Below are 26,098 nucleotides of genomic sequence, written 5' to 3' on the forward strand. Positions count from 1 at the left end.
TTCTGTTTTTGTTCATCAGTTTATGTTGTTCATTATATTCCACTAATGAGTGAGATCATGTGATATTTATCTTTCTCTGACTGATTTATTTAGCTTAGCATAATGCTCTACAGTTCCATCCATGCTGCTGCAAATGGTAAGAATTCCTTCTTTTTTTACAACAGCGTAGTATTCCATTGTGCAGATGTACCACAGTTTTCTAATCCACTCATCTGCTGATGGGCACTTAGGCTGTTTCCAACTCTTAGCTATGGTGAATTGTGCTGCTATGAACATAGGGGTGCATATATCCTTTCTGACTGGTGTTTCTGTTTTCATGGGATATATTCCCAGAAATGGGATTACTGGGTCAAATGGGAGTTCCATTTTTAGTTTTTTGAGGAGATGCCATACTATTTTTCTCAGTGGCTGCACCAGTCTGCATTCCCACCAGCAGTGTACAAAGGTTCCTTTTTGTCCAAGTATTTTTTGACAGCTTCAGTATATCTGAAGATGGCGGGTAATCACTATTTTTTTAATCTGGTTTTATAATGATGATAATTAAGAATTACTTTCCTAGCTTTAAATAGTGTATTTATTGGCTGCAAATTAGTCAGGAATAAAGGTAGAAAAGTTGAGGAGTACCAGTTTTATCTGTTAGACAGTGACAGGAAAAAATTAGCTATAGCAAGAATAATATCATGCAAACTGGTTGTTTTTGTAAAAATGAATCTCAATATATCTTTGAGATGAAGAAACCATATTCTTTTGTCTTCAAGTAATTAAATTAATAGACAGGGTGCTAGACCTGCCAAAATGCTATTCCAATGTCAATCTGACCCACATTGTATATATCAAAACTATACAATGAATACAATCAACTCAAAATAAATACATACTATTTTATGCTTTTGAGAATTATTCTACTCATGAAAATTATAACAGAAAAATTGTTTTGCCCAACTTTTACAATAATTGCTTTATGTTGTTCTACCATTATCAATTTTATATTGATATAATAAAATATAATATATTCAAAATATTTTACTACCACAATTGAATTAAATTAAGATTTTATTAACAAGTTAAAGTTTATAGCCTAAAATTAAGGTATCTTGATACTGTATGTTACATTTATCTAAACTAAGAGGACTATTGTATAAAAACTAAACCAGTATATATTCAGAAACTAATAGTTATTAAATGCAACTTGGCATTTATCTTATAAAATATGGTTATCATAGAAAAATAAAGGGGTTTTAAAATGTTTAAAATATTTGTACTTCTGTCTTACATTTGTTTGTTATTGAGCAGAAAAATAAGTATTTCTTTCAGGTGAAAACTGTCAATTACTACATGCCTACACTGATAATGTATCTTTATCAAACCATATAAGTTGAATTGAAAATTTTATTTTTATTATATTATTTTTATAAAGTTAATTAGTTTGATAAGACCACCAGAAAACAGCACATGCACTGAATTTATGTAGAAACCATGATAATTCTTTAAAAAAAAATTTAATGACTTTTGACAGATAAGAGTTAAAACTTTTAAATCAAAATAATAATTTTCATGTGTTCCAGTAAACAAATGAGTTTGTGACTGAAGGCATATGGTTTAGGTATATGAAACAATCAATAACAAGCTTTGTATTAGAATTTCATGTCATATATAACATGATTTATCTGACATTAGGAGAAATTAAATCTGGAAAAAACAGAGATGTTTCTAAGTAACCTTTTGCTGTCATTGGTATATAAGTAGACCATCAAAGAGCCCACAGATGGTTGCATGGTGGCCTTGTCCACTAAATAAACAAATAAACACAAACAACTGGGTGTGTACTCACACAGGCACGCACACAGAGCCAGGCTGAGTTATAAATGGAAAATCTGTAAAACAGAGTCAAAAGAAGTTGAGTTGTGGCATGCCATCTGTTGTGTGGAAGAGCATCTTTCTATGAAAGCTAGTGTGTGACAGACATTGATATTTACTCTGAGCCAACTGTGTGCTACCTCATTGGCCGAGGCCCAGTCTTATGTCATATGGGCCTATGCTTGTCAGAAGTCAAAGTGTGGCCTTGAACATGTTTCTCTGTAAAAGCTAAGCTGTGAGGTCTTACATTCATCCCGCCTATTTTTCACATTAGCAGATATATTTTTGTGGCTTGAAAATTCGGTAAAGATACTTCGTATCTTCCCAAAATGTGCCTGGTTATTGCTTCCTTCTTGTGGAGATTAGATTGTTGACTTGAAGCAAAGGTCACACTTCACTGCTTGGGAAGCATTCCATGTCACCCTTAATGAATGACTCGGTCATTGATGTGATGACAACACTTATCTGGACTTTGTTAGTACTTTAAAAACATTAAATATTATTTCTCTAGCTTCTTTATATTTTCTAGTTCTTCCATTGTTTTCTTAGACTATAACTTCCTGATATACTCCTATCTGCAATTCTGCAATGTCATGCCATTTGGGGGCTGTCATTCAGCAAGAGAATCTTTTTTAGCCTCTTGGCTTCTGACAGAGGAACAGATGGCTAGAGTCAGGAGGAAAAAACAAAACACACACACAATGGAATAAAGGAGATGCAAAAGTAGACAAAAATGTTAACTACATATCGAAATCCTGGCCCTTTAAAGAACCTGCTGTCACGTTCTTGACTGGCTAAACCTCTAGCTTTATGTTATTAGGGTAAAAATCCCAAGTTTAAATACCTGTAGCTGACCATGAACATGTTCAGTTTTAGGTAAGCACTCAGTTAATGTTCTGCAATTTTCTGCTGTTATTCATGCCATTCTCTCCTCAAGCTTCATGAATTTCTTGAATCCAGGAAAATTGAAATCCAGTGAGAAATATAAAGCCTCAAATTATTTTTGTGTCTAGAGACAGAGTTGATAAAAGATTCAGAGAAATATAAATACCCCTACCTATGTGTTCCTTATATTAAAGAAAATCAATTTGCACAGTTCTAAACTTAAAACATTGAAAACAGAGCCATTAATTCTATTTGGTCCCTACATGTATACAATGATTCTATTGGAGTTGGAGTAAAACAGATTTGAGTAAGATGTAATTTATTAGAAAATGCCAAAGCTGAGAATGTTCAAATAAGGTAAAGGGAGAAAATGGCCATATTTTTTAAAGATACCAAAATGCCGGAAATTTCCCAGGCATAGACTAAAACAAATGAAAGCATAGAGGCCTTTGACAAAAGAGATTAAAGCAGGAGGCGATGTCAGGGTGTTAAAGAGCTGCAAAGTCAGAGAAAGACATTGATCTTGATCCCATTTTATCCAACTCGAAGCTCCACGATGGCCATATCAAACCACAGGTGAATAATTGGCATTACTTTTCAGGTCCTGAGCTCTGCAGATGTGAGATGTGCCAACGGGGCCATTTTCCTACTTAAAATGACGCACTGAAAATTGTATATCTGGAAATTTAACCATTAGGAGATTTATCTTGTATAACCTTCTGAAACATCAAATGTTAATAAACCCAAATCTTGTAAATTAGTTCAACTCTTTTTTTATTATAGTAAGGATATAATTGTGAAATATTAGTAATAGTTCCCCATATCATTTACCCACATGGCCCTTAAACCTATGGTTCTCCTCTGAATGGTAACATGTAAGGCCATAATTCTGCTAAAATGAGTTTTCCACTAAATAATAATAGTAATAATAATAATGGCACTCTTGGCTTTAATATAAAACTTATTATCTATGTGTAAGACAGAGATTTAGTAGACTGTCTTATTAAGGAAATCTGTTCTCCTTCCCCCAACGATTTTGCCTAAGTAAATGTTTCTCTTTGGCCCTAGCTGGTTTGTTCAGTGGATAGAGCTTTGGCCTGCAGACTGAAGGGTCCCGTGATTGATTCCAGTCAAGGGCACATGCCTGGGTTGCGGGTTCGATCCCCAGTAGGGGACATGCAGGAGGAAGCCAATCAATGATTCTCTCTCATCATTGATGTTTCTCTCTCTCTCCCCTCTCCCTTCCTCTCTGAAATCAATAACAATATATTTTAAAGAAGTTTCTCTTTGCCTCCATCCTATATTCTGACCCTTTTTGCTAGAGGAAGAGAGCCAAAGTTATATGCACAGAAGGGTCTCTAAAAGTTTTTACCTTGTCTATATTTCTCTGCCAAGTTAGAACCAAAGTGTAGGGACATTCAACATCTGGATACAATTAGTAATTTGGGAGTGATATGACTTGTTAGGAATATCCCATCTGGTAACCTGAGAAATGTTTGCTCTTAAAGTTTCCCACTTTGGGATGCTAAGGTGCAAATAGTTTTGGCTGAGTAGTATTTCAGGGGTAGAGCAGCCACGCTTCCATTGGCTCTGGGAAGGTCCTGACTCATGACAGTGACAGGAAGACAGAATATTCCAAGAGGTCTTGCATTCAGGTCTGAGGAAAAATTCTAAATTCTCAGTTTAAATGTGAAATGTCTGAGAAAATAAGGATTTGCTAATAATGGTATGTGCTACTCACATGCAGAGGAGAGCTCAGAATAAATTCAGAATACACGATAAATTTTAGAAATTAAAAACATTATATGTCAGTTTAAGCCCATTATATTTTTGATGCCGAGGTTTATGTTAAATGACTCTTTTCCTATTTTCTTTTAATCTCTTGTTAGTGGATTATTTCCTAAGGAAATATAACGAAGCAATACCACAGGGCCAGTTAAGATAATAGCCTAGTCCTCAAAGCAGGCTGGGAATCTTTCTTTTCCTGGTTAGGTAGGCATTAGTCTCCATGCTTTTCAAAGTTTATCAAACTTTAGATACATTATTTAATCAAAGCTTTATTGGCAAGGAAACAATATAATAGGAAAAGTAAATATTCTTCTAGGTCAGTGGTCGGCAAACTCATTAGTCAACAGAGCCAAATATCAACAGTACAACGATTGAAATTTCTTTTGAGAGCCCAATTTTTTAAACTTAAACTTCTTCTAATGCCACTTCTTCAAAATAGACTCACCCAGGCCGTGGTATTTTGTGGAAGAGCCACACTCAAGGGGCCAAAGAGCCGCATGTGGCTCACGAGCCTCAGTTTGCCGACCACGGTTCTAGGTAATTCTAGAAAACCAGAGGTCAAATTGCCTTCTCAAAATAAAATAAGAATAACCCTAAAGAGAATTCAGGAAAATCAATGGGAAGTATATATATTTTGCTTGTACAATATTTTATCAATTCTATGGGGGATTAGAGGTAATATTTTTTCTTTTATATAAATAATTGCATAATATTGTCCAATATCTCTGAACTAAAAATAATCAGAATATGCATGAGAAAATTTATCAATGGAGGGTCCTTCAGTGTAATGATATATTGAAAATAATTTAAAATAGTTTATAATATTACTTTTTTGCCTTCCTTTTTTAAGTATACAGCAAATAAATATTTGACCTGCCTCAGCAATAGTAACAAGTAAACTGCTTTATTTGCTTTCAAATACAGAAAAGAGAAAAATAATCACTGGTATTTTACTGATAATTTTCTTATTTTAATTGAGATTTGGATAATTTGTGATTATTTTGTTTACAGGTATACTAGGTTTTCTCTTGATTTACCCTATCTTCTTTATCTACAATGTAAGCAATATAATATACATGTTTATATAAATGGCAATTTTATAAAGTATTAGAAAATATTAAATAATATTTGCTAAGAATGTGAAAACTATTAGCCTTTGTTTATAACTTCCCTAGAACTATGCAAATTATTTCACAGATAAATCTCAATTTGAAGTTCAGTGCCACTCAATATTGTGTGTAAATTCTACTAATTCTGTCTTAGTGCTATTGTGAGCCAGTATAATATAATATGCTAAGTTTCAAAAATAAAAATAATTAAATAAAATGGGTATAAATGTCATGCCCCCTACTCTACTTCTTTCTGCTAGTCCATTAAGGTAGTGACTATAATTTTCTTGTCCACTGTTGTATCCCCTGTTCTTATCACACAGCCTGGTACAGATTAAATAAAATATTTTAAAATTCACTACATTTATTCATTTTAAACAGCTTAAAATCACGGTTTGACAAATTACAGTGAAGATATAGCTGTCATTGTTCATTCATTCAGAATAGATATCAGCAACTTGGGAGTTCATGAAAATAATAGGGGAGTTCTCTTAAGCATGCCAATAATTAATATCCTTGGCAGTATATTAATGCTAATAATAAATACTGATAACTCTGAATAGATAAGTGATTTGATAGTCCAGGGCTCTAACTTCTAAAAGTTTGAAAGTTGCTCAAACCTATTTATTTTATTTATGCTTTGGATAAATTATGAAGTTTTTTCTTAGTCCTAAAACAATGGGTGGCTCACAAGGAGAACACTGAGTCAGTGCCCTGATGTGTTCTAGCACTTGGAAAAAATAATATACTAAAGATGATGAGTCATTTCTGAATACCCTAGAGCAAGTCAAAGCCAGGGTTGTACATATTTTCATTTGTTCTTTTGTGTGTAAACAGATAGTATGATTTTCATATGCCAAATTACAAGAAGAAGAAGAAGAAGAAGAAGAAGAAGAAGAAGAAGAAGAAGAAGAAGAAGAAGAAGAAGAAGGAAGAAGAAGAAGAAGAAGGAGGAGGAGGAGGAGGAGAAGGAGAAGGAGGAAAACATATAATTCATTAAAATGTGTTTTCATCTAAAACACAACTTCAAAATAAGAAGTTTGGGGTTTATAACATAGGTAAAAGTAAATGCATGAGAACAAACATATAAAAGCCTAGAAAAGATGATTAAATGAATACTATGTTTTCTTACACAATGCTTGAAATAGATTATGATACTAAGAGATATATGCTGCTATCAACCAAAAGCAACTACTAAAATAAAAAATTGTATTGTAGCTAGTACAGCAACAAAAAAGTTAAATTGAAATGTAAAATGTACTAAATTAATGCAAAAGGAGTGAGAAATAGATTTAAAAAAGGACAAAGACTAAAAGAAATAAAAACCAGATAGAAATATTTAAGGTTTTTCATAATCATATCAATAATAAAGGTAAAGTAATGAAAAAAGATATATCATGTTAACACTAATTAAAATAAAGCTAGAGTAGCTATATTTATGTTGGAAATATGAAAGTCACTTTATAATAAGAGAGTAATTTCATGATGATCACATAATAATTGAAATATGTATACACATATTAATAGATTTTCAAAATACTTGAAGAAAAATTAATAGTACTTCAAATAGAAAAGTCCTCAAATGTAACTGAAAATTTCAATACTTCTAACTAAATCACTGATATGAAAAAAATACAGAGAAAATCATCAGCAAGGAAACAAACCTTGAATAACATTCTCAACTCACATAACTGATGATATTCATAAAACATTTAACCAAATAGGAGACTATACTTATTTCTTTCAAGTGCTCATGGAATATTTACTAAGCAAGAACATACTTTGTTCTATAAAACTAATCTCAATCAACTTCAAAAGAGTCAATACAAAATATTTCCATTAAACACAATGAAATTAATTAGAAATCCTGGCAAAAAAATGTAACAGAAATATCCAAATATTTGGTAATTAAATAACATACCTTTAAATAATTAATGTGTAAAATAAATTAGAAAATATGTATAATTAAGTAAAAATACAATACATCAAAGTTTGTAGGACACAACAAAAACAGTAAGAAAAGCACTTTATCACTAAATGTCTATTAAAAAAAGAAGAAAAAATCTCAATACTTCAGTTACCGTTTGAGAAAGTAAAGAAAAAAAGAGAAAATCACAAACAAAATAAATGGTAAAAAACAAACATCAGAGGAGAAATCCATAATATTGAAAAAATAGAGAAAAATAATGGAACTAAAAGCAGATTCTTTCAGATCAATACATTTGACAAATTTCTAACTAGAATGAGAAAGTAAAAGAGAGAAAGAGAGAAAGGAAGGAAGGAAAGAAGCAAACAAACAAATGAAGGAGACACAAATTTCCAGTATCAATAATAAGAAAAGCAGCTTTACTAACGGTGCTATAGATATTAAAATAAAAGTGAGGATATTATGTACAAATGTTTGCCAATAATTTCAACAATTTAGGTGAAATGGTCAAATTGCTTGAATGACACACCTATCAAATCCCAAGTAAAAGGAAATAGATTTCTTGAATAGTCTCATCTCTGTAAAAGAAATTTAACTTGTATTTAAAATCCTTTCCATACAGAAAATTTTAGCTCTACATGGCTTCACTAGAAAATTCTACCAACTTTTTAAAAGAGAAATAATATCAATTCTAAACAAACTTTTAGACACAGCTATATCTCAACTGATGCTATGATGCTAGCTCTGTATATATAGAAAAAGTATAAAAAGACATTGCAAGAAAACTATAGAACAATATTGCTCATGAACATAATTATAAAAATTCTTAACAAAATTAAGCATATACTATTTATTAATTCTAGAATTTTTTGAATTTATAAAATATAACAGTACAGCATGAAAAATGGATTTTGCTACAGGCATGCAAGTTAGTTTAATATACAAATCAATTAATGAAATTCACCATATAAACAAATTAAAAAATACAAATATTAAGTTATGGAAAGAATATAGAAGAACTGGAAATCTCATATACTATTGGTGAGAATGTAACAGTATAGCAACTTTGAAAAACACATTTGACATTTTTTTTAGAAAACTAAATATAAACGTACAATATATCTACCCATTTCAGTCCTAAATATTTACCTGACATAAAATCAAGCATATGGCCCTAAAAAGATTCATATGTGAAGGGTTATAACAACTTTATAACCCAAACCATAAAAAAGTCAATGTCCATTAAGATGTGGATAAATAAATAGTGGTACATTATACAATGAAATACTTCTCAAAGATAGAAAGGAATGTACTGTTAACACATGCAATAACAGGTTGAATCTCAAAATAATTACACTGAGTGAAAGAAGTCAGACCAAAAATAAAAAAAAGAATACATACCATAAAATTCCATTTAAATATAATTCTAGAATATGCAATCTAATATGCAGGGACAGAAAGCAGATAAGTGGTTGCCTGGAAATGGAAGTACAGGGATTGTCAAGAGAGATTATAAAGAGGTATGAGTTAATTTTTAAGGCGATGGACATGTTCATTATTTTTATTTTGGTGATATTTTATATCAAAATTTATTACTTATTGAACATTAAATATAAACGGTTTATAGTATGTTAATTATATCTCAATAAACTTATTGTTATCTTAATTACCAGATGGCTCCCATATATATTGACTAACTTATTTTAATATTTCTGAGAATGATAACAAATTTCTGGATCTAGCTTTGGAAATATTACATAGAAAATCATTGAGAGCAAGAGGTTTTGAAGCTAATATTTTCACTGGGTCATTGATGAGCATTAGGGTCATGTAAAATCATGATGGAACTTTTGGGAACAAAAAACATGTCAAAATCCTCAGTGGATATGTGGGTGAGAAATGAAGATGGCGTGATGATATGACTGCCACAAAGAACGAAGGTAATGGTATAGAGGGCAATGAAATTTGAAGAAAAATCTACATGAAACTGGCCAAATAATTACATGGAAATAGAGGGAAAAAAGATAATTATAAAATGTGAATTTCAGGTAAGACAATGTATTATGATGCCTTGTAAGAACATGGTTGTTATATAACAGGAAAGAAGGAAAGGGAAGACTAGACATAGGCATACCATTTATACATCTTTGCCCAAAAAATTGCATGTAACGTTCTCCAAGTCTACTCCCTGATGATCGATGGGTGAAGGGACTGGGCAAAGGCAATTTAGATGCATGCCCAGTAAGGTCTGAGCGACATGGAAAGGTGCCTACCTGCTGCCAGTTATACCTGGGAATAAATTAGTGGCCAGGATGGGCATGGCCACTCACTGCAAGGCACGAAACCTGAATATTTAAACTTCCAAACAACGAAAGTTCTCTCATGCACCAGGCTCCTGGCTCTCCTGTGGCAGGGGATGCACTCCCCTGTGCCCACATGGCGCAGGGCCATGTGGGAGTACACACATAAACCAATGGACTTTATTTAGCTTGGATTCTGAACCACACCAGGCTGCAGCATGGAACATAAGCTCTGGACACTGGCCCTGTTTATGGCTCTGCTGAACTCACAACTGTTTTCCATTCACAGGACTGGCTTAAGGGGCAGGGGACTTTGGAACCTGAGAAATGTAATTTCAGACAAATGAAGCCTTCTTCCACATCCCATCCTCCCAAGGGGTGTGGGGCTTCTGAAATGTTTATTTCAGTGGTGCTCCAAGAACCGCCACCTTGCTCCCACGAGCAAAAAGGGAGTTTAATTCTCCTCTAACAGAGATAAGAAGATATTTGAGAATATAAAAATAATCCCTTTGCTTCTAGCCCCATATCCAGTTGTACCTATAAGAAAATTGTCCTCCCATATCTAGGATTTGTAGTCTCACTCAGAATCCCTGGACTCATCCAGTGTCCTCTTGTTTTACTTAACAACTTAATTCTGGACATGAACTTCAAAGGCTTACATCAAGCACCCATGTGCAGAATTTTTACTATACTTGTGCATTGATGTAATTCATAAAATGTATTCTAATTTTTGTTGTTCATTATTGTTTTTCTACATTGTGAATCTGCTTTGATCCCATTCTAAATGTTTAATTTCTGGTAGCCTTCCTATCTCTTATTAGTTCTCTTTCTCAAAACTGCAAGATATCCTCTGAAGAATTCCTATTTGGTCAAATCACCTGGAATATTTGTCATCAGAATTCTTCATAATCTGTCCCTTCCAGCTGGCTATCCTAGCTAATAAAAGAGTAATATGCAAATTGACCATCACTCCAACACACAAGATGGCTGCCCCCATGTGGTCAATGATGGCTGCCCCCATGTGGACACAAGATGGCCACCACAAGATGGCCAGCAGGGGAGGGCAGTTGGGAGGGACCAGGCCTGCAAGGGAGGGCAGTTGTGGGTGATCAGGCCTGCAGGGGAGGGCAGTTAGGGGTGACCAGGTCGGCAGAGGAGGGAAATTGGGGCGATCAAGCCTGCAGGGGGAGGCAGTTGGGGAGGATCCAGGCCTGCAGGGGAGAGCAGTTGGTGGGGACCAGGCCTAAAGGGGAGTGCAGTTAGGGGTGACCATGCCTGCAGGGGAGGGCAGTTAGGGGTGACCATGCCTGCAGGGGAAGGCAGTTAGGGGCAATCAGGCTGGCAGGGGAGCAGTTAGGTATCAATCAGGCTGGCAGGGGAGTGGTTAGGGTATGATCAGGCTGGCAGGTAGAAGCAGTTAGGGGCAATCAGGAAGGCAGGCAGGCGAGCAGTTGGGAGCCAGCAGTCCTGGATTGTGAGAGGGATGTCCGGACAGTCAGATATCCCTCGAGGGGTCTCAGAATGGAGAGGTGCAGGCTGGGCTGAGGGACACCCCCCGCCCCCTCCCCCCCATGCACGAATATCGTGCACCGGGCCTCTAGTAAGCTGAATATAAAAGAAGTCTGCTCTGACTCTAGCTGGTTTGTGTCAGTGGTAGAGCATCAGCCTGTGGACTGAAAGGTTCCAGGTTTGCTTCTGGTCAAGGGCACATGCCCAGGTTGCGGGCTTGATCCCCAGTAGGAGGCATGCAAGAGGCAGCTGTTCAATGATTCTCTCTCAGCATTGATGTTTCTATCTCTCTCTCTCTCCCTCTTCCTTCCTCTCTGAAACCAATAAAAATATATTTAAAAAAAAATTACACACACAAAACACTCTGCTCTACCAGAGTTTTTAGATGGCTTGGGAAGCCCAGCTGTTGTTTCATTCTAGCTCATGCTGCTCAATGACCTTAGCATGTCTGTGCCCTTGACTTTATGACTGTATTGACCTCTTTTATAATCCTGATCAGAAAGAGAACATCTACTTCCTTCATAAAGATTTAAAATGAGAGCATGAAAAAGAAAAATCCTAAAAATAAACTTTCAAAAAAAAATCTAAACTATTAGATCACTTAAAAATTATTATTGGAGCCATGCAGAGGTTTGGAAAATTAATCTATCTTAAAGGTCATTGAGTACAAAATAATAAATATTAAAATTTATATATAAGTTGGCAGAAGATTTTTTAAAGCTTCAAATGAATGCTGACTTAATGTGTCTAAAAAACAACGTAATTTCCATGAAAAAGGTAAAAGATCAATCTATCAGGGTTAAGGAGAATAGAAAAGTTTTTGTTCATTGGTCAATTGTTTTTTCCAAGGGTATCAAAACCAAAAATAAAAAAAGGATAATTTTGTAGCTCAAGCCCATAAAGTCAATTAGTGTTAAAGCAAGAAATAGACCACAATTTTCTAATTCCTACTATGTCTGTGAGCAAGTTTATAAAGTTTTTATTTAACAGTCCAGATGATATTGACTATCAGTGCACAAGTTTAAGAACATAAATCTTCCAATCCTTGCTTTTCTGTTTCCTAGACCTCACACCATTGACTTCAGGTCTATTACTATGTTAAAATTGGCTTATGTTTTCTTTCTAAATTTTATTGAATTTATTGGGGGTGACATTGTTTATTAAATTGTATGTATTTCAAGTATATAATTCTATAATACATTATCTTTCTATTGTATTGTGTTCACTATACAAGGCCAAGTCTCCTTCCATCATCATTTATCCCCCTTTTTTACCCTCTCCACCTCCCCTCACCCTCCTTTCTTTTCCTCTTGTAATTACCATACTGTTGTCTGTGTCTGTGAGTTGATTTTTGTTTGTTTGTTTTTATTTTTTTTTTGCTTAATCCCATCACCCTTTTCACCCAACCCCTGAAATCACCTCCTTTCTGACCACTGTTAGTCCACTCTCTGTATCTATGAGACTGTTTCTATTTTTTTTTTATTTTGTCCATTAATTCTAGATAAAGTTAGAGCCGTGTGAAGGCTCAGGATGCAGAATAGAAGTAAATTCTTAAAGAGAAAAATATTAAGGAGCACCAGCAGTCATGAAAATCTGGAGGAATAGCTAACTAATTATAAATGTCTCAGGCTATATTCTACTTCATTCTCTGCTGTTTTGCCTAATTTCATGTATATGTAGTTTGAGTAACATGTGTATATTCACTGAATCCTCAGTAGAATACTATGAGGGAATATTACATCCTCCATTTTAATGATTAGAATACTAAGGTCTGAGATTCAGGCTAAACATTAATTTTTAGGAATTTTTATGACTCTTATATCATAACCTATATTGTTCTCATTATATCCTAAAGTGCACCTTTAAGAAAAAAATATAACCTCTTCATTGTTATTAATTTGTTTAGTTATAGAATCATTTGTTACTTAACTATGTTTAAATTGCCCTTAAGCAAATTCTGATTATCTTTGATTTTGAAGATGTGTTTCTTGATTGGTCAGTAAGATCTAGAACTATATTCAGCTCTGGAGGTTCTGTAAGTGATTATGATCAAGTTTCTTAACTTCTTAGAACCTCAGTTCATATATCTGAAAAATAGAGATTAAACAAATGTTTTACACGCACACACACACACACACACACAATCTCAGGTTTTTTTAAGTAAATAATGTTATCTGCTTAATTTTAGCTAAATATATCTTGCTTAGTATATTAATGCACATCCTATCTAATAAAAGAGTAATATGCAAATTGACCGTCACTCCAACACACAAGATGGCCACCCCCATGTGGTCAAAGATGGCTGCCCCCATGTGGACACAAGATGGCTGCCACAAGATGGCTGGCAGGGGAGGGCAGTTGTGGGTGATCAGGCCACCAGGGGAGGGCAGTTGGGGGGACCAGGCCTGCAGGGGAGGGCATTTGGGGACAACCAGGCCTGCAGGGGAGGGCAGTTAGAAGTGACCAGGCTGGCAGGGGAGGGCAGTTAGGGGCAATCAGGCCAGCAGGGGAGCAGTTAGGGGGTGATCAGGCTGGCAGGCAGAAGCAGTTAGGGGAAATCAGGCAGGCAGGCAGGTGAGCGGTTGGGAGCCAGCAGTCCTGGGTTGTGACAGGGATGTCTGACTGCCTGTTTAGGCCTGATCCCACAGTCGGACATCACTTGAGGGGTCCCAGATTGGAGGGGGTGCAGGCTGGGCTGAGGGACACACCGCCCCTGTGCACGAATTTCGTGCACCAGGCCTCTAGTATCTTCATAAATGTTTAGAAACATTATTAATCTAATGTTAGAAATAACTTCACATTCTTGAGAAATGTACTAAATTAAATTATTGTAATATGATAAAAGAATTTCTTCTCCAGATGGCTGTTTTTTCAGGGAACAAATATCTGTCTACAAAATTAGCAAGGCTGACAATTTCTCTTTTCTTTGACCTTAGTTAATATATTCTCACTCCAACCTACTTTAAAAGATAAAATGTCTGCCAAATATTTCTCTTCCATTACTCTTCCATAGAGTTTATTCATACTGAGTTACTTTCTTTCACCTAATGGTAAGAATAAGTCAGCTTATTTGTTCATCCCAACTTTATTGCTATGACTTCAATAGCTTTAAGCTCTTGAAATATAGAAAACTCAGTACACACTTCTCCTCTCCTAACTGTCATCGCCTGTGTGTTAGACAGAGATGCCTTGAAACTTCTACTTTTTGGCCAGAATTCTTAGAAATGGATTTGTCTAATATGTTAATACCTTTCACTTTCATTTTTGTGCCTGTAATTATACAGATAATTTTAACCAAGTGTCCCTTCATACCAACATAAGTAAATATCATGTGGGGGATTTTTAAATATATTTTCTTACAAATATAAATTTTTTAAATAAAAAAGTACAAAACTAATAAATCAAAGAGATATTTATCCATCATTTATAATTTGTACTTTGTTAACTTGTCTACTAATTTCTTTATACTTATTAAATAAAATAGATAACTTTTAAGTCTGTTTTCAGACTCATCTAGGGACCACACTCAAATTTATCTACAAACCTCAGATAACCAGGATAATACTTTACAGCTATAAATGTTGTAATTAAGTATTTTAAAAATTTGAATGTTATGTTTATTTTCATGTTATCAGTTAGAGACTGCTTTTCAGTAAACTTTGTTTTAATATGGTGTTCCCATGTTGACATATATACATTTAAGTCATAGGTTTTATTTTAAACCTAGTATCTTATTATATGAACAAATATAAATATGAATGAAACTAATAGAAATATAACATTTCAGTTTTCCCTTCACTTAGGAATAACCATGATTTTTCTAAAATATATTTAGAAAAATTATTCAAGTTATCAGTAAATTCTGCTTAATTTTTAACTTGCTAAAAGTTGGGGCTTCTTGGCTGAGCAAGTACTATACATATCGGTAAAACTAAACATTTCTTGAGACATATGTAAATTAAAGTGGAAAGAAGCAGTTTATCATCTGAGAAAACCTCATTAAAGTTTATATGTAACTAGAGGCCTGGTGCATGAAATTCATGCATGGGGGGTCCCTCAGCCCGACCTGTACCCTCTCCAATCCAAGAGCCCTCAGGGCATGTCCTGCTGACGGCTTAGGCCTGCTCCCTGTGGTTCTCTGTTCTCTGAGGGGCTTGCCTGCTCCACACCATAGCGATGGGCAAGCAAGCCCTGCTGGGTACTGCCTGCAGCTGTGCTTGTCTGCTCCCGGGTCACCGTGGCAACAGCCAAGCAGGCCCTGCTGGGTGCTGCCTGTAGGCCCACTTGCCTGTTGTGGGTCGCCGGCAGCTACAGCCAAGCAGGCCATGCTGTCTGCTGTCAAGCTGCGTCACTGGACCCAACCCCAGGCCCACCCTGAGGTTGCCTATCCAGCCCTGCCTGGCTCCCTGGGCCCCACAGCAGCTGCGGTCGCTGGGGTCTGGCCCTGCCTCCCTCTTTGGCCCTTGAAGCAGCCTCGGTGGCTGCTGACCAGGCCCTCCCCCAGTGCAGGTGCATAGAGGCGGGTCCGGGTGCTGATGCTGCCTGCGAACGCTGATGGGGGCGGGTCTGGGCGCCACTGCCGCCACTCCGACCCGTGAACGCTGAGGGGGTCTCCCCTCAGTGGCGACCGATCCGGCCATTGAGAGGCCACCCCGAGTCCCGCCCCCAGCCTCCCGCCGCCCAATCGTGGGCGTAGCGGAGTGATGGTTATTTGCATATTACTCTATTATTAGATAGGATGAATCACAGTGGCAATACAATAATGGGCAAAAGCAGTGACAACATAAACAACGACCCATACTCTTTCTATATGATCTATATCCCATGAGTATAAACTTGAGAACAGTAGCTGACACTTCTTTTAGAGTTGTATTGTTCTGGTTCATTCATTCTTCTCAAATGATACCATAATACATTGGAAAAGTTTAGATTTGATATATGTGAACAGATTATGCATATTGCCTATTAAGTGGAAATTTTGAAGGTTTCATAAATCTATGTTATCCGTGTCCAGTTTTCTCCCTATATTTCCGGTATTTTATTTTTGGCATAGTTTAGTCATTAAAATTTGTATAGTGACCAGTATTTCCAACTGGTTGAGAATACAAATACCAAATAACTAGTGGTATGTAAAAAAATTATACTTTTGTTATTGTAATAACCATGTATATAAAACCATTTCTTTAAATAATGATACTTTAAAAAATATAAGTTGCAATAGAAGTGTCTCAAATATTGTGTTATATTTTTCTTTCTGTGCATTTAAAAATATATTTCCCAATATCACTGACATTAGGGTCCTGGCCAATGTAATTGGAGGAAGTGAGATACTCAGGCTACACTACAAAAGCCAGAGCAAACTTATCCATACCATATTGTTTATGATGGCAGTCTCACAGGATAAAGCTTGGATAACTGAGTCAACATTTAGCATCTTGACTCACATCTGATTTTGATGTAATAGAGAAATAAACTTTATGTTCATATACTGAAATATAGTCTTCTTTAAAAGACAACAGAATGTCCTAGATTATTCTGACTACTATATTTAAAGTTGATTAGTCCTTATTGTTATAGTTAGTTACCTAAACTGAAGTTTGTTTTATTGGTTAAAGCTTGGGGAGAAGGGGGAAAGACAAGTTTCTCAGCTACAAATATCAAATGCTAACCTTTAATATGTATGACAAACTTTACCTAGGAATTTATATTAAAAAGTTATTAAAATTACTTATTAGTAGTAAAAATATATTTTAATGCTTTTAGATTTGGAGGAACTAAATTTTAAATATTTTCTTATAGGATAAACAAACACATTTGTAAATTTGAGAAACTGGATTTTTATTTATCCTTACAATAAACAGGATAACTATAAATGAAGGTAGCAACTATCTATATATATAAAAGCCTAAGTGACTGAAGGACTGAAAGACCAGCTGACTGGTTGCTATGATGAGCACTGACCACCAGTGGGTAGATACTCAATGCAGGAGCTGCCCCCTGGTGGTCAGTCCGCTCCCACAGCCAACCTCCCATGGACAGCCAAACTCCTGCTGTCCCTCCTCTCAGCTGGCCAGCCCCGACCCTGAATTGTCCCTGATGGGGGAAGCTGGCTGGCCAACCTCCCAAGGTCCCTTCCCGCCCTGCCGGCCAACCTCCTGTGGTCCCTCCCCTGGCCAGCCAACCTCCCTCAGTCCCTCCTCCCAGCTGGCCAACCTCCCGCATCCCTGCCCCCCCACCAGCCAGGCCCTCCCCCAGATCAGCCCCCATGGGGGGGGGACTGGCCAGCCAACCTCCCATGGCCCCTCCCCCTGGCTGTCCTGCCCGCCTGATCAGCCCTGATCACCGAGGAACCCGACCTGTGCACAAATTCATGCACTAGGCCTGTAGTATTATCATTATTCAGTGCTTAAGAGCATGGGGACTGAAATGAGTCAGACTGGGTTTCTCTCTGATCAGCAACTTAATAAAAGTGTGATTTGAGGAGATTTATTTAACATCTCTATTGCTCTGTTATTTTTTATGATTAATTGCTATCAATTCCATAATAAGGGTGACCTTATTGGGGCAAAGACCAAGTCTGGTTTTACTCACTACTGTGTTACTACCCCTAACAATGGGTTTGGGTCATAAGAAGCACACATAAAGTTCTACAAATACATTGTAAGATTTTGTGAAATTAAATATTAATATATTTTAACAGTGTGCTTGTAGATAGAATTAACTAAGAGACACATGGCATTTAAATAATAAACTATAGATAAGTTATAACTTTAGTTAAAACAAATGTTGCAAATAGAGAATCACATATATACATCTGGTGATACGTATAGTTACTATAGTTACTGCTCTTTTAAACCCAAATTGCTTGCATGATGCATGTTCTATGATGATCCAATGTGAATTTTTAAGAGCTTCTTTAAAATTTCCATTCTTGTGATACTACAGTCTTTAAAAAGTATTATTAATATGGGCAGTTGATCCAATCAGCTCTTAAATATATCTATCACCAATATTCAGCTAATTGAGGTAAATTATATTGTCTCTAGATCTTTAGCCTTGAGAGATCTAGACTAAATCATTCGTGTAAGAAGACTGGGGATAGAACACAAGTATTTTTGTCTAGATTTCTTAGTGATCTTATAACACTTTATCTCACTACTAGTATACTATGCTCTTGATAAATAATAGTAATAATACCAATGAAGGGCTTATTGTAATTATTAATTGGCTTCTCAAATCTATCTGACTTCTTTTATTTGTTCTTGACACAGAATTTTATATGAAGGTTACAGTTGTGCTGTTTGATTGCTAGGTAGAGTAAGCCTATGATACTCCAATCATGCTGATTTCATCTCCAACTAATGCTTCCAAAATCACATTAGTTCATGTTCACATTTAAAAAAATGTGCACCTCTCACGCTCCCAGTATGCTTCACCATTTTTATCCTATTTTGTAATATACTTGAGAATTTGAGCAGCCATCCTCTTTAATTTTGGCAAGTAATACTAACCCCAAAACTTTCAATGCCAGTAATCTTTAAAGCTAAATAACAAAAGACCTAAATATGTTACAAAGTAGAATTATTTTATTCCATTGATATAAACAATATAAGCTATATCTTCACCAAATAAAAAGGCCCTTAAAATAAGATATACTAGAACTAGTTTGTGATTTGTCCATTAGTTCTATTTCCAAAAATGGTTGAAGAAGCATGGAAATAATTTTAAATAATACATGAATTAGATTTCATGAGCTTTAACCAACTTTTAACTTTACTCACAAGCCTAATGGGACCTGATCCCAGTGTTCACTTTGACATAGGCACCACAGACTATGATAAGAAAAGAGTTTCACTACCCATTTATTTTTACAGCCCAATATTTCTGTTGAGTGCCTAACTTTCATCGTCAGAGGCACCACAGAAAAACATAGATCAGTGTCACAGACAGGGATATAATCCAAGTATTCCCACCCAGTCTGTTCTATTTGTAGTTTTGTTTTTATTATTTTTATCTGCTAAAGCACCCTTTTCTTGCTATAAAATTTTATTTCTTCAATTTACTTAAAATATAAATAAATTTGTTTATTACTAGGTGTAATTCATGAGTTTTATGCATGTTGCAAATGAAACCTGTGAAAGATAGTTAATAAGAACTGAAGTTAGACAAATGATACTGTTAGGTTTATATTTTTGTCACCACTGCTAATTAAAATCAAGAAGTCACAAAACAAGTCACTAGTTATTGACCTCTTAAAAAAATGTCTAGTAAAAAATGGTGCCTATCCAGCTTAAAAATAATTTATTCTGCCTCACAGTAAAGAAAGAAAAAGGAAAAGTATAAAAAACCCTATCAGTTTAGCAAAATTAAATATAGAAATAAATTACAAGGAGAATTTATGGCAAAAATAGTTAGCAATATATTATGTGAACCTATAAAATAACAAATCTGATCCCATGACTAATCTTTGTTTTTATTCTGCCTCTGAGCAAATAATGCTAATTTTGGAAATCGTGAAAATTTTAAATAGGCAAGATGATTATTCAACATTCTCACCTAATCTGACAAAAGTTTGACACAGTTGGTACTGTATTTTTATTAATTCTTGGTCCCAAGACAGTATTTTCTCTTGGTATCACCAAGTTGAATCCATAGAATACATCTAGATCTTTAATTTTTTCTCCACATCTCTCTAACCCTTGAATTTTGGAGCATCTAAAGGCTTGTCCCTGTATATCCTTTATTCACACTCACCGCCCTGCTAATGTGAATTAATAAATTAATGAATTCCAATATTCTAAATGTGTTCTGCAAACACACACACACACACACACACACACACACACACACACACAACACAACAAAACAATGAAATGTGTTCTACATACCTATATACTTTTTGTGGATCAAAATGCAGATCTCCTTGCATTGGTAGATATAAAGTCGATTTAATAGATTAAGAGAAAAAGATTTTTAAGAAAAGAAACAAATCTGAAAAACAGATAAATTGGACTTCACCAAAATTAAAATTTGTACTTCAAAGCACAAGGAAAAGTAATTCAAAACATAGGAGAAAATATTTGAAAATATCACAAACTGAATAAAATAAGTATCTAGAATGCATAAAAAACCCTTCAATAAAAACAATATAAAGTCAAATAACCCAATTAAACAAACCAATTAAAATAGTCAAAGTTTTAAAGAGATATTTTACATATAAATTAATATATATAATTAATATAATTGAATACTACATGGCCAAAAAACATGAAAAGTTTCTTGACATCATTAGTAATTAGACAAATACAAATTAGAACCACAATGCTATAAATCATCACATCCACTAGGAGGGCTTTAATAAAAAAGACAGAGATTAGCAAGTGTTGATAAATGTACTGGAATTAAAACCTTCAAATATTGCTGGTAGGAATGTAAAATGATCCAGTGGCTTTGTAAAACAGTTGGGCATGTCCTCAAAAAGATAAACATAAAGCCCTAGCTGGTTTGGCTCAGTGGTAAAGCATCAGCCTGTGGACTGAAGGGTCCCAGGTTTGATTCCTGTCAAGGGCACGTTCCTGGGTTGTGGGGTCGATCCCCAGTAGGGGGCGTGCAGGAGGCAGCCGATCAATGATTCTCTCTCATCTTTGATGTTTCTATCTCTCTCCCTCTCCCTTCCTCTCAGAAATCAATCCTATCTAATAATAGACAAATATGCAAATTGACCATACCTCCGACACACCCACAAGCCACCCCCACAAACCACGCCCAACATCCAATCAGAGTGAGTATGCAAATTAACCCAAACCAAGATGGCTACAGCCACAGAGAGCAAGGTTTCCTAGGTAACAGAGGAAGCCAAGCTTTCTGCCAGCCATTGCAGGCCTAAGCCTCCACTCAAGCTACAAAGTTTCAATTATAGAAGGTAAACAAATTCAAACAAATGGCGGCAGAATGGAGCTTGAGAGAGCAGGCCAGGGTTGCCGCCGGCAACAGGGGAAGCAAAGCTTTCCGCACACCCTGGCCGGGCCCACCCACTTAAGGCAACAAAGTTTCAATTATAACCCCAACACAAATGGCTGCGGGCCTCAGAGGGAGCCCCAGGCTTGGCTCTGCTCCAGGCTACAAAGTTTCAATTGTAGAAGGAAAATAAATTCCAGATACCAGGGCCTCCACTTTCATTGCCAGGGAGTGTGGCCCGCCTGCAAACCACCACAGGCCCCTCGCTCCAGCCGCCCCATGCCCCAAGGGAACCCCACCCTGATCCGGGACACCCTTCAGGACAAACCAGCTGGCCCCCACCCCTGTACCAGGCCTCTATCCTATCTAATAAAAGAGTACTATGCAGATTGATCATCACTGCAACACACAATATAGCTGCCCCCATGTGGTCAAAGATCCTGCCCCCATGTGGACACAAGATGGCCACCACAAGATGGCCAGCAGGATAGGGCAGTTGGGAGGCACCCGGCCTGCAAGGGAGGGCAGTTGGAGGTGATCAACCCTGCAGGAGAGGGCAGTTAGGGGTGACCAGGCTGGCAGAGGAGGGAAGTTGGGGACAAACAGGCTGGCAGGGGAGCAGTTAAGCATCAACCAGGCTGGCAGCAGAGTGGTTAGGGGGTGATCAGGCTGGCAGGCAGAAGCGGTTAGGGGCAATCAGGAAGGCAGGCAGGCAAGCAGTTGGGAGCCAGCAGTCCTGGATTGTGAGAGGGATGTCTGACAAACATCGGGGATCGGGCCTAAACGGGCAGTCGGACATCCCTTGAGGGGTCCCAGATTGGAGAGGGTACAGGCTGGGCTGAGGGACAACCCCCCTTTGTGCACGAATTTTGTGCACCGGGCCTCTAGTAAATATATAAACATAGAGTTATCATATGGCCCAGAAATTCTACTTCTAAGTTTATATCCAGGCAAATTGAAATTTCATGAGTGGTTATTGTAGCATTATTCATAATAGCCCAAAAAATAAAAACAATATCCATCAATTGATGAATGTCTTAACAAATGTGGCATATTCTAAAAGAATCTATTTCATCCAGAAAAAGAAACAAATACCTAGAGCAGCATGAATAAATCTAAAACATGATGCTAAATGAGAGAATTCAAATATAAAGGATCACATAGTGTATGATTTCATTAATATATAATGTCCAGCACAGGCAAATCTAGAGACAGATAGTAGACAAAGATTGCAGGGGGCGAATTAGAATGGACAGTGATTGTTAATGGGGATCTCTATTTGGCTGAGAAAAATATTCTGGGGTTATATAGTAGTGATGATTCCACGATTTTGTGACTATATTAAAAAGAACTGAATTGAAGATTTATAAAAGTAATTTTATATAGTATGTGAATTATATCTCAATTAATATAAATGTATAAGTAAAAGAAACAACCAAAATTAACCTGCTTGTCAATCCACTTGATTAGCAGATACCTAAGAACAACTCTCATTTTTAGCCCACAAAAAGAAATAACTAAATAACAACCTAAATCAGTCTTTCTGAATTTAGTAAATGACAACTCTGTTATTCCAGTTCTTAGGGTTAACATCTTAAAGAAATCACTCGTATTTATCTCTACCGTATCTTGGCAGCCAGTTCCAGAAACATTAACTTTCATAAAGAATCATCTTTTAATTGAGTTATAATTCACAGACCATAACAACCATCATTTCAAATAATACAATTTAGTATATTTTGGTATATTCACAATTGTGCAGCTATTACCACTGTCTAATTACAGAGTATTTGTGTCAGCAAAACAAATAAAAACACCATACCAGAGAGGACATGCTTGTCTTGTTCCTGACTTAATGGAATAGCTTCTGTCTTACACCACTAAGTATATTCTAACTGTGTGTTTTCCATAGACGCCTTTTATCATATTAAATTGTTTTCTTTTTTTTTAAATTCCATTGGGTGTCTTATATCAAGAAACAGTGTTGTGTTTTGTCAAATATTTTTGTATCTTGGGTTGATCGTGTGTCCCACCCACCACCACCACCAAATATCTATATTCTAATACTTAGCAAATATTACCTTCTCTATATGGGCTATAATAATCCCATTAAGTAGACTTGTTTTGTGTTTTCTTGCCCTACTATCATGTATTCCTCAAACGACATCCAATGATCTTCTAAAACATAAATCACATGTCAGTATTTTGCTCCAAACTTTCAAAGGTTTCCTGTATCCCACAAAGTAAAATCTATTTTTTTAAATCATTACTAGAAATAACTTGCATATCATGCCTCTTTCACCCTTATACTATATTCTGTAACTCTTTATTTTTCAAACATAGTCTTATGAATATATGTGTTGCTATATTATTCAGGAGATATTTATTGGGTATTTAATGACTGCAAAACATCATGACCACTATAATGAAATACATATGCTTAAAATGTTTTAGATTTTTGAAGAAAAAACTAGATATACAAATAAAGTAAAACATTTTAAAAAATAATATGTTATAAATAAAACAAAGATAAAATAATATCCAAAGAGTTTGATGTAGTGAGAGATTTATCACTAAACTGGGGAAATATTAATAGGCAACATGGAATTTACCATAGGCCTGGAAGAAAAGCTTAGATGAAAAAAATATAAATAGATGGATTTTCTTTCTCCTTAACTCTTTATGTTCCCCACAAATCCTTGGTGTTACAAAAGATAGCCTATACATACATTTAAGTAATGTTTCCAATGTCAATATTTTATACTAGTGGCCCAGTGCATGAATCATGCACATTGAAAGGAAATTTACTAGAAGAAATATTTTAATATCACTATTGGCCCTTTCTCTATAATAGAAGTGTCAACCAAATTCATGCTCGACAATGACAGATCAAAACACATGCATGCAATTGGCGCCAGTGAGGGCTTTATACCAGTATGTATCACACACGCACGAGTCAATTTAGCCTTTTATATATATGGAATAAACTTGCTTAATTAGACCTGCTTTCTGACTTAGCTAAAGTTTCTCCAGCCCGGTGAAGCACTCCAATTTCTCTTTAAGGTTATTGTCAGCAACACAGCAGTAAATATCAACACAAAGCAGATTATTATTGTAGATCATGCAGGGAGAACAAAGGGTAAAATATTTAACTGCTGCAGTGTTTGACTATATTCTGCGCAGTGAGAAAACCTGAAGTCATTTTCAAGGTCCACCATTTCTTACTTCTCTTCAGTTGGGTCAAGTTTCTAAGTTTTCTAAATCTCTGTTTTCTGGCTAATGAAAAGAAAATAGGATTCCACCGTGTCTCCTATCTTCCTACTCCAGAACTTCTGTGAGGTTCAAATGAGATGATGCATGGAAAAATGCTTCACAGACATTTGGTTAAAGTGTAAAAATATTTCCACCTGGCTATAAAAATAGTCATGTTCCTGGGCTGAAGAAACTCCAAGGAGGTTAGTCGCTAGGGAGAGGAAGCCAGGCATTGATATAAGACGTCATTACCCAGCACCTACAGTGACCATTGCTGGGCTGGGCTGTGGGCCACATTTTGTGCCATGGCGTCTCAGCAGTGTTGGCTGCAATTTGGTTGGTTGTCAGTCCGGGGTGGTGGCAGGGCCAGTGTCCCACTTGGAGGAAGCTGAGTGTTGCTTTGTGCACGTCAGGTCCACAGTGACTTTTATTATAAAATGGCCTGATAATAGGGAGAGGAAGCCGGGCTTTGCTATGTGACTTCATTACCTGGTGCCCACAGCCACCATTTCTGTGCTGGGCTGGGCTGTGGGCTGCATTTTGCACCATGGGGTCTCAGCAGCATAGGCTGCGATTTGGTGGGCTATTGCTCTGGGGTGGTGGAGGGGCCATTGTCCCACTTGGTGGAAGCCAAGTGTTGTTTTATGTTGCCAGGTCTGTGGTGCTGTTTCTCTGTAAATGGCCAGTGCGTGTCATGGCAGCTCCTGCATTGAGTGGCTGCCCGCTGGCGGTCAGTGCACATCATAGTGACCAGTTGGACAGTAGGACACTTAGCATATTAGTCTTTTATACATATAGATGCTTTAGAAAAATAACCAAATGCATGAGAAAAATATAACAGAATACAGAACACAAAGTAAGCTCAGAAAATATTATTTGTTATAACTTCTACAAAAGTTATTTCCAAAAACAATTAAGTAAGAATATCAATACAAAAGCTCTTTCCAATAAACAATTAAGAATATCACTAATGCAAAAATATACTTACAGAAAGTAATTTAATATATATTAGTTAAATAGACAAATCAACTGGGACTGGTTGGGCTGTACCACTGAGCACTCTCTATGTGATGTATGTAATAAAAAAAGAATTTTAGAGCTGGTCAGTGTGGCTCAGTTGGTTGAGCATCACCCATGTACCAAGAGATGGCTGTTTAATTCCTGGTCTGGGGCACATGCCTGGGATGAGGGCTTGATCTAGAGTAGGGAACACGAAAGAGGCAAGGGACCAATGTTTCTCTCTCTCATTCCCACTCTCTCTCTCTCTTCCTCCCTTCCTCTCTCTAAAATCAATAAAAATATATTTAAAAGAAGAAAATGATTTTAGTGCAATGATGAAATTGTCAACATAAGAAACATTCAAACTTGTAAAGAAATTTTGTGAGTTTTTTTGAGCCAAAATGTCGACAACTGCTGAGAGGCAAAATCTCAAGGGATTGAGAAAATGCTCCAGAGAATGGCAGTTTTGCACTTGATTTTATACATTATAATCAAAAGAGAAGACATTAGTGGAT

Source organism: Cnephaeus nilssonii (assembly GCF_951640355.1).
Source record: "Cnephaeus nilssonii genome assembly, chromosome: 3".
In the NCBI taxonomy this organism is placed as follows: Eukaryota; Metazoa; Chordata; class Mammalia; order Chiroptera; family Vespertilionidae; genus Cnephaeus; species Cnephaeus nilssonii.